Source organism: Euprymna scolopes, chromosome 6 (genome assembly GCF_053919585.1).
Source record: "Euprymna scolopes isolate OS-2025 chromosome 6, ASM5391958v1, whole genome shotgun sequence".
Classification (NCBI taxonomy): domain Eukaryota; kingdom Metazoa; phylum Mollusca; class Cephalopoda; order Sepiida; family Sepiolidae; genus Euprymna; species Euprymna scolopes.
Genome location: NC_136487.1, coordinates 68,309,601 through 68,321,406, shown reverse-complemented (window position 1 = coordinate 68,321,406; position 11,806 = coordinate 68,309,601). Strand labels below are relative to the sequence as shown.

At 33.6% G+C, this 11,806-nt stretch overlaps 1 protein-coding gene and 1 pseudogene across 2 annotated transcripts in view; one reads left to right on the top strand and one right to left on the bottom strand.

The window, feature by feature from the left end:
• Positions 1–11,806, top strand: part of LOC145277680 (uncharacterized) — a 683,502-nt gene that overhangs the window by 182,971 nt on the left and 488,725 nt on the right. The gene's annotated exons all lie outside the window — the stretch shown is intronic.
• Positions 1,143–1,281, bottom strand: LOC145278468 (U2 spliceosomal RNA; annotated as a pseudogene).

The following is an 11,806-nucleotide window of genomic DNA, read 5'->3' as shown; positions in this document are numbered from 1 at the left end:
CATATATATACATATACATATATATATACACACATATATATACATATATATATACATACATATATATATATATATATATATATATATATATATATATATATATATATATATATATATATATGTATATATATATTACTGATCGGACGATTCCAAAATTTTGTCCGATTCTGATACAATTACCGATTCTGTCCTAAGTTTCCGATTCCGATAGAAATACCGATTCCGGTTCGGATTATTTTAAACTTTCTCAATATTCAATTAGAGATTTGTTGCCCCAAAAAACAATGTTTAATTACTGTAAACTCCGTGTCATATCCATATTTATTTTTACAAAATGCAAAATATAACTAGGTTAGGCCTGATGGTGGAGGGGGTCTATTACTTAAGTAAGCTTTCTAAATTTTTTTCTCAAATCATTTCCTTGTAATTGATTGAAAGTTGTGACACATATAAAGATTTATATTGCTCTTTTTTTTTTAAATAAAAAGCTGGTTTGCAAGGTTCGTTCTTAATGTTATTTGATTTTTTTTATTTTCATGATAGAAAATAGTCGACGATTTGTACGCACAATAAGAAGACTGTGTAGAAGGAGAATAGTTCACAAAATCCTTTTCTCCATATTAAAATAATTTCCTAGAAAACCATTCTTAACATGAGAATTTCGGGGTGGTGAACTTTTCTGTGACTTCTTTTTGTCAAAGAATGCTCATATTTCATGAGTTCGTATTTAAATCTAATCGGTTAAAGATACTAGTAGTAGCAGTATTAGTAGTGCTACTTCTACTGCTACTACTACTGCTAGTAATAATAATAATAATAATAATAATAATAATAATAATAAATATGTAGATTAACAGCTTTAGTTACCATCATTTTTAACCGACCTCATGCCCAACTCCGTCTTTGTGGAGAGGCAAGTAAACAACAAAAATAGAATAAAAAAGGACATTTTCCAGGGCATCTTATAATTAATCAGAAGAGACATTTCCAGTGCATTTTATAATTATCAGAAGGGACATTTCCAGGGTATTTTGTAATTAAACCAGAAATTACTTTCCCCAGTTACTTTTGTAATATTAAAACTTTGTTACATTAAACGTAGTAACTGTTCACAATGCCTCCCTAGGGGACAGATTTAGACACAAGGGTCGTTTTTAACGTGGAGAAAAAATTGTCTTAGTCGCAAAGGATTTCTCCTCCACTAAGAGAGAAGAAATTGAAATGTAGCATCTGAAGAACAGATACTACACTTTGATCTTAGCCAAAAGACCAAGAAGACAAATCGTTTTTATTAGCTTTGCCTCAACAGCGGCACCAATTTAAAATGTTTTTTTTTTAATTTTTTTTGTTTAGGAATTGGAAATATTCCACTTTTCTTTTAAGGGGTAACAAGTTTTATTTGTAATATTCCACTTTCCATTTTTAGGGATGCACAGCATGATAACGGAGCGATAAGCGTAATAATATAATGATGATAATAAATGTGTAGATTAACATCCTCGCCAAAATAAGATTCTACTCTTTTTAGGCGATCGCGGTAAAAACTTTGAACTCAGTGTTGTGATGACTTTTTAATCCAATTCGCAACTATAACTTCTATTGTGAAATAAATAAAGCCAATGCAATTCTGCAACCTATTGTAATCCGCGAGAAAATAAAATTGTGATTCTTCATTTTTTTCAGACGATTTCGAGTAAACTCCCTGAAAAAAAAAACCAACAAAATAACGTTTTTTTGGAGCAGACAGCGTTTTAAAGATGTAGTTAATTTTGTCTGTTTTAAAACTTTTGTCATGTTTCTGATTTTAATTTGGAATGTTTCCGATTAAAACTTAGTATAAAAAAAATCTGTCATGTTTTTTTTTACATGGAGATCACCAATTATCAAGGCCCAGAAGCCACTCGGGGATAAGGGTTATTTTGTGTACAATAATCAATGGGATAATATCGTAGTAATAGTTGGTATTGGAGATTTGATAAAGTGTCTTAGTTAGGGGGGCCGATTAATCAGGAATTTGTTTATGTTGGACTTGAAGACGTCCAAGTTGTAGTCAGGTCTGAAACAGGCAAATAGAAGAGAATTCCACAGGCGTGCACTTCTCAGAAAAAAAGTTGTGTTCTAGGAATCTACGTTTTGATTTAGGCACAGATAAAGAGTGGGGGAAATTACTGACAGTGGTTCATCTAGACGGGTGTTTATCATGAAGGATTGGCGAGGGGAGGACCAGTTATTGGAGCTCGAACGAGCACTTGCCATGAGAATAACGATAAAACAAAGACAGGCTCGCAACGTAATCTTCTGTGGGAGAGGGGTTGTAGAGAAGAGAAGAGAGCATCCCCCACTAAGCCACGAAGTCTATTTTGTACTTTGTCATTGTGAATATAGTCATACAAAAGAGTGATTTTATGACACTGTCACCTGAACTTTAGATTAGTGGTACAAAATTTGGTCAACTGCCCTTAAAGTTTGAATGGCCCGGAAATAGGGCATCATTTCACGCTAAATGTGTACGTGCAACCGTACCAACTCTTAATTCTACAATAATAGTTTGTTTTCCTTTTCAGTGTGTTCACACATAATCGGCTAAAAAAGTAGAATTTTATAGAGGATTGTGATTCAAAATGTAGGTATAATGTCTTATTCTTTTTGATAATTTGATAAATTTCTAAACGTTCGTCCGTTAAGTAATCATACGTAATTTGTCCAACGTTTTGATAAACTCATTATGAGATTTTTATCTGTGTTTTTCACCTGTGGCAGAAAGAGAAAATGCAATTAAACATAGACTGATTAAAAGATGACTTCTCCAGAAAACAGTAAACCATACTGGTTCTAGAAAAAAATTAAATAAAAGTTGTCAGGAGCAGCTTAACACTTTTACTTTAAATGTGAACTCTAAGGTATCGCATTAACTTTTATAAACTAGGTGCTAAAATAAGTATGAACATTCTGAAAGATTCCTAAAGCGATAAAAGTAAATAGACGCTTGATGATTTAATTTGTTTACCATAATTTACCTATAAAATAACTAAGTTTGTCCTAGAAATCCTGGTTCAGTGTCACTTCGTTTCATGTTATAAATTTAAAAAAATCTTCTCATAGATAATCAAATACCTCTGTGTTTCTTTATAATTCCCATGGAAAAAAGAATCGTTTTTGAATCGAGGATGAGACTAAAATTTTCTCCGATTCAGATACCAATACAAACTACCATTTTTCCGATTCCCGATTCCAATTCCGATTCATCGTTTCAACACTAAAGTATATATCTTATTAATATTTTTTTACAAAAAATTAACATATAAAAATTCCGGAAAATTGTGATACATAATGAAATGCACCATATGATATATATATATATATATATATATATATATATATATATATATATATATATATATATAACAATTGAACTCAAAGGAACGCTAAGAACATTTAACAAGATCTCTCAGTTTGAGTGACTGAAATAGTGGGTAAATGACTGGCATCACATAGGATGCCCCATCTTCATAAATAATAGGAGATAGAAAATTATAACGCGAGATAATACATCTGGAAGATTTCTAGAGGCCTCTGTTTCGGGATGAGTGACACTGCAATCAAGCGGCCAAGTGGATCTTGGATATAGCCCAGAGAATCGAAAGAAAGCCAGAATGGCAGACCCAGAAATAACGTTTGGTAATGATTAACTGAAAGCTGGATCGATTCCAGAATAAATAAAATCTGGAATCGACAACTTATCCAAATGTTGGCTTAAACTACTACCAACACTCTGTAGTTATAATGGTAGTTGTTTTTCCAAACTGTTGATGAGTGAGGAAGACACCATTAAAAGGTGATACCAATCTCGTACTCACATCGAGTGAGATACAAAGCCCTGGTTATTATAGGCCCACCTGCTGTCTCACTACGACTTACGGGCTCTTTACTGGTCTGTAGCAAACAGCATTTATGAACACATCTGTTCTCTGTCATATCTGCAAAATAACAAGCAGAATGCAGAAGGACCAGCCTTTAGTTAATAAGACTGTAGGACGAGATAGAGGAATCTAAGCATGGCTTGGATTAATTATAAAAAGGCATATAATGTGTCCCAGACGTGGATACTGCGATGCTTGGACTTATATAAGATCAATCCTATCATTAAGAACACCATGACTGTACACGTAAAGATGAGGCAGACGGCAATGGCATTAAACCATATTAATGAGAGAATAACAATCACTGACGTGACGATACGAAAAGGAATATTCGAAAATGATATTTCTTTGCTCTTTTGCTTGGTGATAAATCCGCTCAGTACAATCCTTAATAAATATCGGTGTGCCTAAAAACTTAGCCAGGGTTGCTAACAAGACCGGAATAAATTAATTAACCACTTACTTTTCATGGATAACCTTAAGCTGTATGCCAGTTCAAACATAGACTTAAATCGACCCTTACCGATTGTACATGCCTGCTGAAAAGATAATGGACTACAATTTAGTCTGGAAAAATGTTCCAAGTGCTCCAATTAGCGCTGAAAAAAAGGGTCCGAATTTAAAACGTAGAGCTTTGCTAAGTATACTGACATCAAAGGCCTAGAGGAACATGAAGAGTACAAATAATTTGGCATAACAAAAAATCACTCAATCTAATATAGTATCATGAGAGAAAACAATAGGCTGAGTATTGTATATGTATGTTGGTATCAAAAAGTTTTGCAAAACCAAACTGACAAATAAAAACAGAGTAACCGCCAGCAACCAGTAGTAACATACAGCTACATTAACAGATCAAACATTAAACCAAAAAATGTTGACACTGTACAGAGTAATGTATAAAACCTGCATCTATCAATGCTGTATCTGCCCAGAGGAATAGGTGGTATGTGTCACTCGGAGATTGACCATCGACACTGAGCCAATATTGTGAGCATTGGCCAATATTTGATGAACTCCCAGAATCCCAAACTAAGAAACAAGAACCAGCAGAACTATCTCATCAGAAAACTGAGTATACATGACATAGAAACAGAAAACAAGCTTTCAAAGAGATTAACCCGGATGAATCGACAAAAATACACGAATACCTTCCACGACAGAAAACTAGAAGAACGGGTCAACCAACAGCATGCCAAATGTTTCCTAAATTTATTATCTCCTGAATGTATAGATAAAGAATGTTCTACAGACTTGTTGAAATGAGGATCGCTCAAATATCATCAGTAGAGAATGATAATGATTACAGCTTGATGACGAATATTTTTAAAAATGTGAATAGTCTCAGTAATAAAAACAAGTGCAGATTTTGCCATACGAAAGAAGGGACTATGAGCCACCTAACACCCGGTTGTAAAGTTCTGGAATATGGCTATTATATAATGCGGCACAATGAAATGGGCAAATATCGCCACTGGAAAATCTGTAAAACGCTGAATACACAGTGTAGCAACAAAAGTGTGAGACTATGTACCAGAAAGAACAGTTGGACATAAGTTATACACCTGCCATTATAACTCTGAAATTCCTACAGCCACGTATCCAGAAAAGAAAAAGAGGCTGTTGAACCTGATATAATAATATGGAACAGGTGGGAGAAAAAACAGCTCTAATTGAAACAAATATCAATCACGATGCTGGCCTTAACAAGGTTAAGAGGAGGAAGATAACGACATAATAAAGTTTTATCTATGATGTGAAAAGAAACTGCCATCTTAAGAAGATATCTATAATTTCAGTAATTATAGGAGCAATAAGTGTAATAAGAATGAGTTTCAAAACCACCCGTTTAATATACCCAAGGAACCAATTGCAAGAGAAATACGGACAATTGCACACAAAGGAACGGTTAGAATCTTAAAAGGATCTCTTGGTTGGAATGACTGAAATTGTGCGTAATTGTCTGGCATACGGTAAGAGGCCCCATTTCCATGAAAAATAAAATGATACGAAAACACATAATATAGACATACATGCATATGTATATACATATATATATATATATATATATATATATATATATATACACATACAAACACGCACATAGATATACAGAAACATATGCATATGCATAATCACATATTCATGAATATATATATATATATATCTGCACAGATATATATATATATATAATTATTTCCACAACATAAACAACGCCGCAGTCCATAAGACCCATGCCAGCCAACAAACCGGAAGTGTGTCTTAGCCTCGAGTTTAGCCCTTATTTGGTTTCATCAGTCAGACATATCCGCACCTGGGATTTGAATCGTTAATACCATTCGGTAACCGAAACATATCTAACTAAGCAGATAAATCGGTAATAAAAAAATAAAACACATGTTTATATATATATATATATATATATATATATATATATATATATATATATACTACCCGTGACCCGTTGGGTCAGTATGGTTTATTAGCTATGGAATTCATGTATGAGCGTAACACTTGTGACGTAAAGAAAATAGTTTTTTGTGACATAACAGAGACATTTCTATGAAATTATATTAAAATGAAAAAAAGAATATAGATTGATTTCTATGAGTCATTCTGTTTATAATTGTTTATTTTTGAAAAAAAAGAATTGCGGCCATTGAATTATAATTACGTTAAAATAACTTAAACGTAATACAGAAATGAACGATGTAAAAAAATGCAGAAAGTATTAACAATTGTTTATTTGGATAAGTAAAACGCAAAAAAAAATTAGGCAGCTGAAAACGTACACAGTAAAAAAAAATACGTTGTCAACAGGTCAAAGTTGATTTATTTGTGAGAAAAATGCGACCGTATGGTTGTAATACAGAATAGTTGCAAAACATCCCCTAAGGGGTCAGTATGTTATATTAGCTATGGAATTCATGTATGAGCATGACAATTGTGACGTAAAGAAAATAGTTTTTTGTGACATAACAGAAACATTTCTATGAAAGTATATTAAAATGGAAAAAAGAATATAGATAGATTTCTATGAGTCATTCTGTTTAGAGTAGTAGTAGGGAAAATACATGTCAACCAGTAGTAGTAATAGTAGGATAAGGAGGAGGCGTGGTAGTAGTAGTAAGAGGAGGAAGAGGAGGCGTAGTAGTTGTAAAGAGGAGAAGTAATAGTAGTAGCAAGAAGAGAAGGCATAGTAGTAATAGTAGTAGGAGGATATTGCGCAAGCAAACAAGCAAACAACCAAGAACGACAGAGTTTTAGTATTATATATATATATATACACACACACACACACACACACATATATATATATATATATATATATACATTACATGTTAGATTTAGTTTATTTCGTGTATTTCATGAAAAAGGAAAATAGGAAAAGTAAATATTTTTTAAAACAATCTACAACTACCTTCATTTCTTATAATCTTATAATTCTTTTGTTGATAAAATTCAGGACTTGGCTTTATACATGTCTCGTCTGTATGATTCTTTAACTGTTCAGGATAAAGTCATATCTTTTTTTTTCATATTGTCTTATTTTCTTTTTTGGACGGAAAATATCTCAATTTATGTGCATAGCAGGGAAACCCAACGTTAAATGATGATCAACGAATTTTTCACACATCCATATTTTATTGGCATCTTTATCGTTGAAATCGACCATTTTTTTTAAACCAAATTAATTGGTGACCCATCGACGTGCACAGGAATGAACGTTCATATCCCATCCGGAGTGATAATACATTGCAGTCTAAATTGCACTGTAGAGAACCTATTGTTGATATAAAAGCTATATTTTAACATATAAGGACTTGGATTAAAGTTTAAAAGTAAGTGTCATGCTTCAATTATGCTCTAATCAAAAACATTCATTTCGAACGCTTCTGCCATATGCAGAAATATATTTTTTATTTTTTATGCCGAGCCTTTTGGCGCGTGTGGTAATAAAATGTAAGATGTTAACTTCAGTCAACATAGCCCATTCATTCTTTCTTCTAATTATTTTGATTATCGCTTCTTATCGAAGACATTCCGATACACAATCTATTTACAAATGTTTCCATTTACATAAAGTACATTGGTGTGAAATCTCGTAAAAATCGGCTCAGCTTCTTTGTAGTTCATAGGGAACGAACTTACACACACACAGAAACGCATACAAACGAAGTTCCTTTCATATAGTAGTAGATATAGAGAGAGAGGGAGGGAGAGAGAAAAACAGGTAAAATAGAGAGAGAGAGAGAGAGAGAGAGAGAGAGAGAGAGAGAGAGATGCTATTAGATATTAATAGAAGGCAGTTTATTTTCATTCCATATAATGTGTCGGTGTATTAAAGGGAAACTGCATCGCAATGACATTATCAATAAGTAATAATTCCACATCCATATAGTCATTGTGTAAGAAAATAGTGAAAATGTCCAAACTTTGAAGATGATATCTTGATTAGACTATTTTAATAGGATCTACAGTTAAATGTAATGGTTTTATATACTAATAATACTAATAGTAAAAGTAGATTAGTCTTGTATCAAAGAAAATCCTTCTTACTATTATTCATCCCTAAACAAGACGTTATAGGGGTCAGATATATAGAGACAGCCTCGATAAGGAGTTGGGTCGCAAATTGTTTGTTCACGTTACATTTAAAATTTTGCAAATTGTAGCGATCGGAGAAACAAGTAGAAAAAAGAAATGAAATTCCAAACGCAATCGATCCAAGTAAATCTTAGAGTAGGAAATTTCGCACAGTCGAAAAAACATTTACAATGAAGCGATAGGATGTTCGTTCTTGTCGGGTGAGTTTGGGGTTAAAGAGAGTAGAAGTTGATCGTGTGTTTATATTCGACACTCGTGTACCGCTTGCCTCTTTTATTTCGTTTTTTCGTCTTCAGTTTCCATGAGCGTTTTTTTTTCTGACAAAGAGGGAAAAGTTGCTGTCTTCTGGACTAGAATTTATTCAATTTAACACATATCGTTGGCAATTCCTTGACCTTGAAGTAGTTTTTTTTAATTTTTACATCAAGTGGCTTCCTGGCTTGTCTGAAGCAATTTCAATAAAAAATACGTTAAGAGTACAATTTATTCATATTTCTATTTTGTGTAACTCACCTTTACAAGTAATTTTCAATCACAAATCTTACTCAAAGTTCGATGCTTTAACGGGAATGTGTATGTACATATTGTGGTCTAACCATAATAATTTAGTTGTTTAAAGGAAAAAAGCTGTCTAAATACTCACGATGCAACTATTTCCAATTGTAAACATTTTAAATGTGATTTTCAACTGTTTAAACCATACTTTCAACCAATGTTGGAACCTTCAACAACAGACTTACATTTACACACGTACAGTTATGTTCTCTCCAATATCTAGCCCTTACCATAACCCTAATCTTAGCCTTATCATAGTTAGCAGTCTCACATCTCAATAGTTCGCTGCTGTTATTCACAAACTGAGAACTAAACCTTTGACTAAGTATAAAGGTCGCTCTCTCAAATCACATGTTCTTGCTCGACCAATCAGCATCCTTGATAGCTCTTTTTTCTCCCTTTCTAAATAAAAGCACACATTATCATGTGTATAATAGCAGTTCCCTTTTGACGAATCGTTTGCAATGGACCGTCTACAATAAGTATTGCGTTTCGTCGTAAAATAATTCCAGAAATATCTAGCAGACAACACGCACTACCTTAGCCGGTCTTTCTATTTTGTTCCGACTCGCGAAGTCCGTCTGCTGATTAATGGCGTCTCTGTTTGTTTACAATCTGAACTTCATGCCTTGCTGATAAAGAAAAGAATTTTGCTTCGTATTTGTCGGCCATTATAAACATGGCGACGGTCGACGAAATGGTCATGCATGCATAATTCTAACAGCGCTTAATGGCTGCGATATGACTTGCACATTTTGCCCCTACCCCTCGGCTGCTAGTGCACTGCCATTATTCTCTTGTTTACTCGCTTGTCTTTGTCTACCTCTCCTTATTTATAACCTTTATTCTTTATTAATCATTTTCCCCCTGTTATCCTTATTTCTTGCCATTTTTTTTGTCATTTTTATGTTATGTGTTTAGTAAGTCTGATTCCCAGACATAAAACAATAAGTTGTTCTATACATTGGTTCAAAGAAACGTTTCAACAGGCACACGTGTTAAACATCCTCTACTCTATAATAAAGCCCGGTGTGTATTGTTTGTGAATTTTAATATGAATAAATATAATGTATCTGTGTTGTCGCAGAAAAGAGAACAGACCGTTTTGTTTGCTCACCGCTGGACGAAACCACTTCTTGTATGAGAAGAAGTAAGAAAAATAGCAAGTAAGACAGGCGCTTTGTTTGAACATAATGAGAAAATAACTTCATCAGTCTAAATCATATATTGGTTATAACTTATAAAACAACAGTTTTTTTTTTAATAATATCATCATATACTTCTACGACCACTAAAAATATAATGATGATGATGATGGTGATGATGATGATGAAAGCAATAATATTAAAGAAGTAATAATAATAATAATAATAATAATAATAATCATAATAATTTATGTATATATCTAATAAAAATTAAATTATTGACCTAATTCTATCATTTATATGAATTGTGGTGTGAACATTGGCGAACCACACTTTTTTCCTGGTCATTTTTAACGAAGATTACACACTAGTTTAAATATTAATCCGAAGAACAGTTAAGAAAAGTGACTAAGTTAATCAATAGACGAGAAAAACATAATTGTGAAAATGAGCTGTTTGGTTTAACAACTTTACTATCTTGAATAACGGGGATAGCTATAATTGGGCCACGTAAGTAATTTATGTTTTTTCTACACATGGAATAAGCTTATCAGTTCTTTCAATCGAACTAGAAATGTATTAAATATACAGAATGCATACAGACGAATTCGATATTTATAAAAAATTACAACATTTTATATTGAATAATATTAATGATGCTCAACATGTGATGATACTGCATCCATAATATCTTGAAAGACGATGGATACCCCTGTAAAAGTAACAACGTGTGGCATTGTGAGGCAAGCGTTGCGGAATGACTAACTATACCTCTCCTGAATCGACATTGCTGGAGTCCAGTGTCAAGGAGAAATGATAGACTACTGTCTAAACAATGCCGAGAAAAGCTGAGAGCATTTTTTTTTTATTACATTTTCACCCCAAACAAGGCACATTGCCACTTTGGTGTAGGGGGCTACTATCAGGGGCAACAACTACTGGGGTACTATGTAGGGATTTGGGCAGCAAGATGTCGGTTCACGTTACACTTGAACTTCTGAACGTCAGTACTGTTGTGGAAGCAGGGACCTGGAATGGACTTCCAGAGTCTAGCGGTTCTGGGGAAGAAACTATTGGAGTAAAAAGATCTTTTACATCTAGGGATCTCTACAGTGTGGGAGTGGGATTTAGCAGCCTGTCGGGTTTGTCGAGAGTGCTCACGTCGTGGGGGCACAAGTGATTGCAGTTCGTCAGAGCATTCACCACTAAAATACTTGTAGAAAAGGCAGAGGGATGCAACATTTCGTCGATGGGACAGAGGCTGAAGCTTAGATGCCAGTTCAGGGCCTATCAGGTTTGCGACTCTCTTTTGAACCTTGTCAAGGAGCGAGAGCATATACATCATATGGAATTACCAAATAGTCACCAGGTTCACAGTACTTTTTACTTAATCATTTGGACGGAGGTTGAGCACTCATATTTCCCTTTGATATACACGGTGTAGGTCTGCCACTTATAATTCGTAGCATGGATATTATTCATCGCGTGTTTCGAAAAGAAATTAATGTTTTATTTTGTAAATATTTCATAGAAAGGGATTTTTTTTTGTAAAGCTGCAGATTCATTTATGCCTAAGTT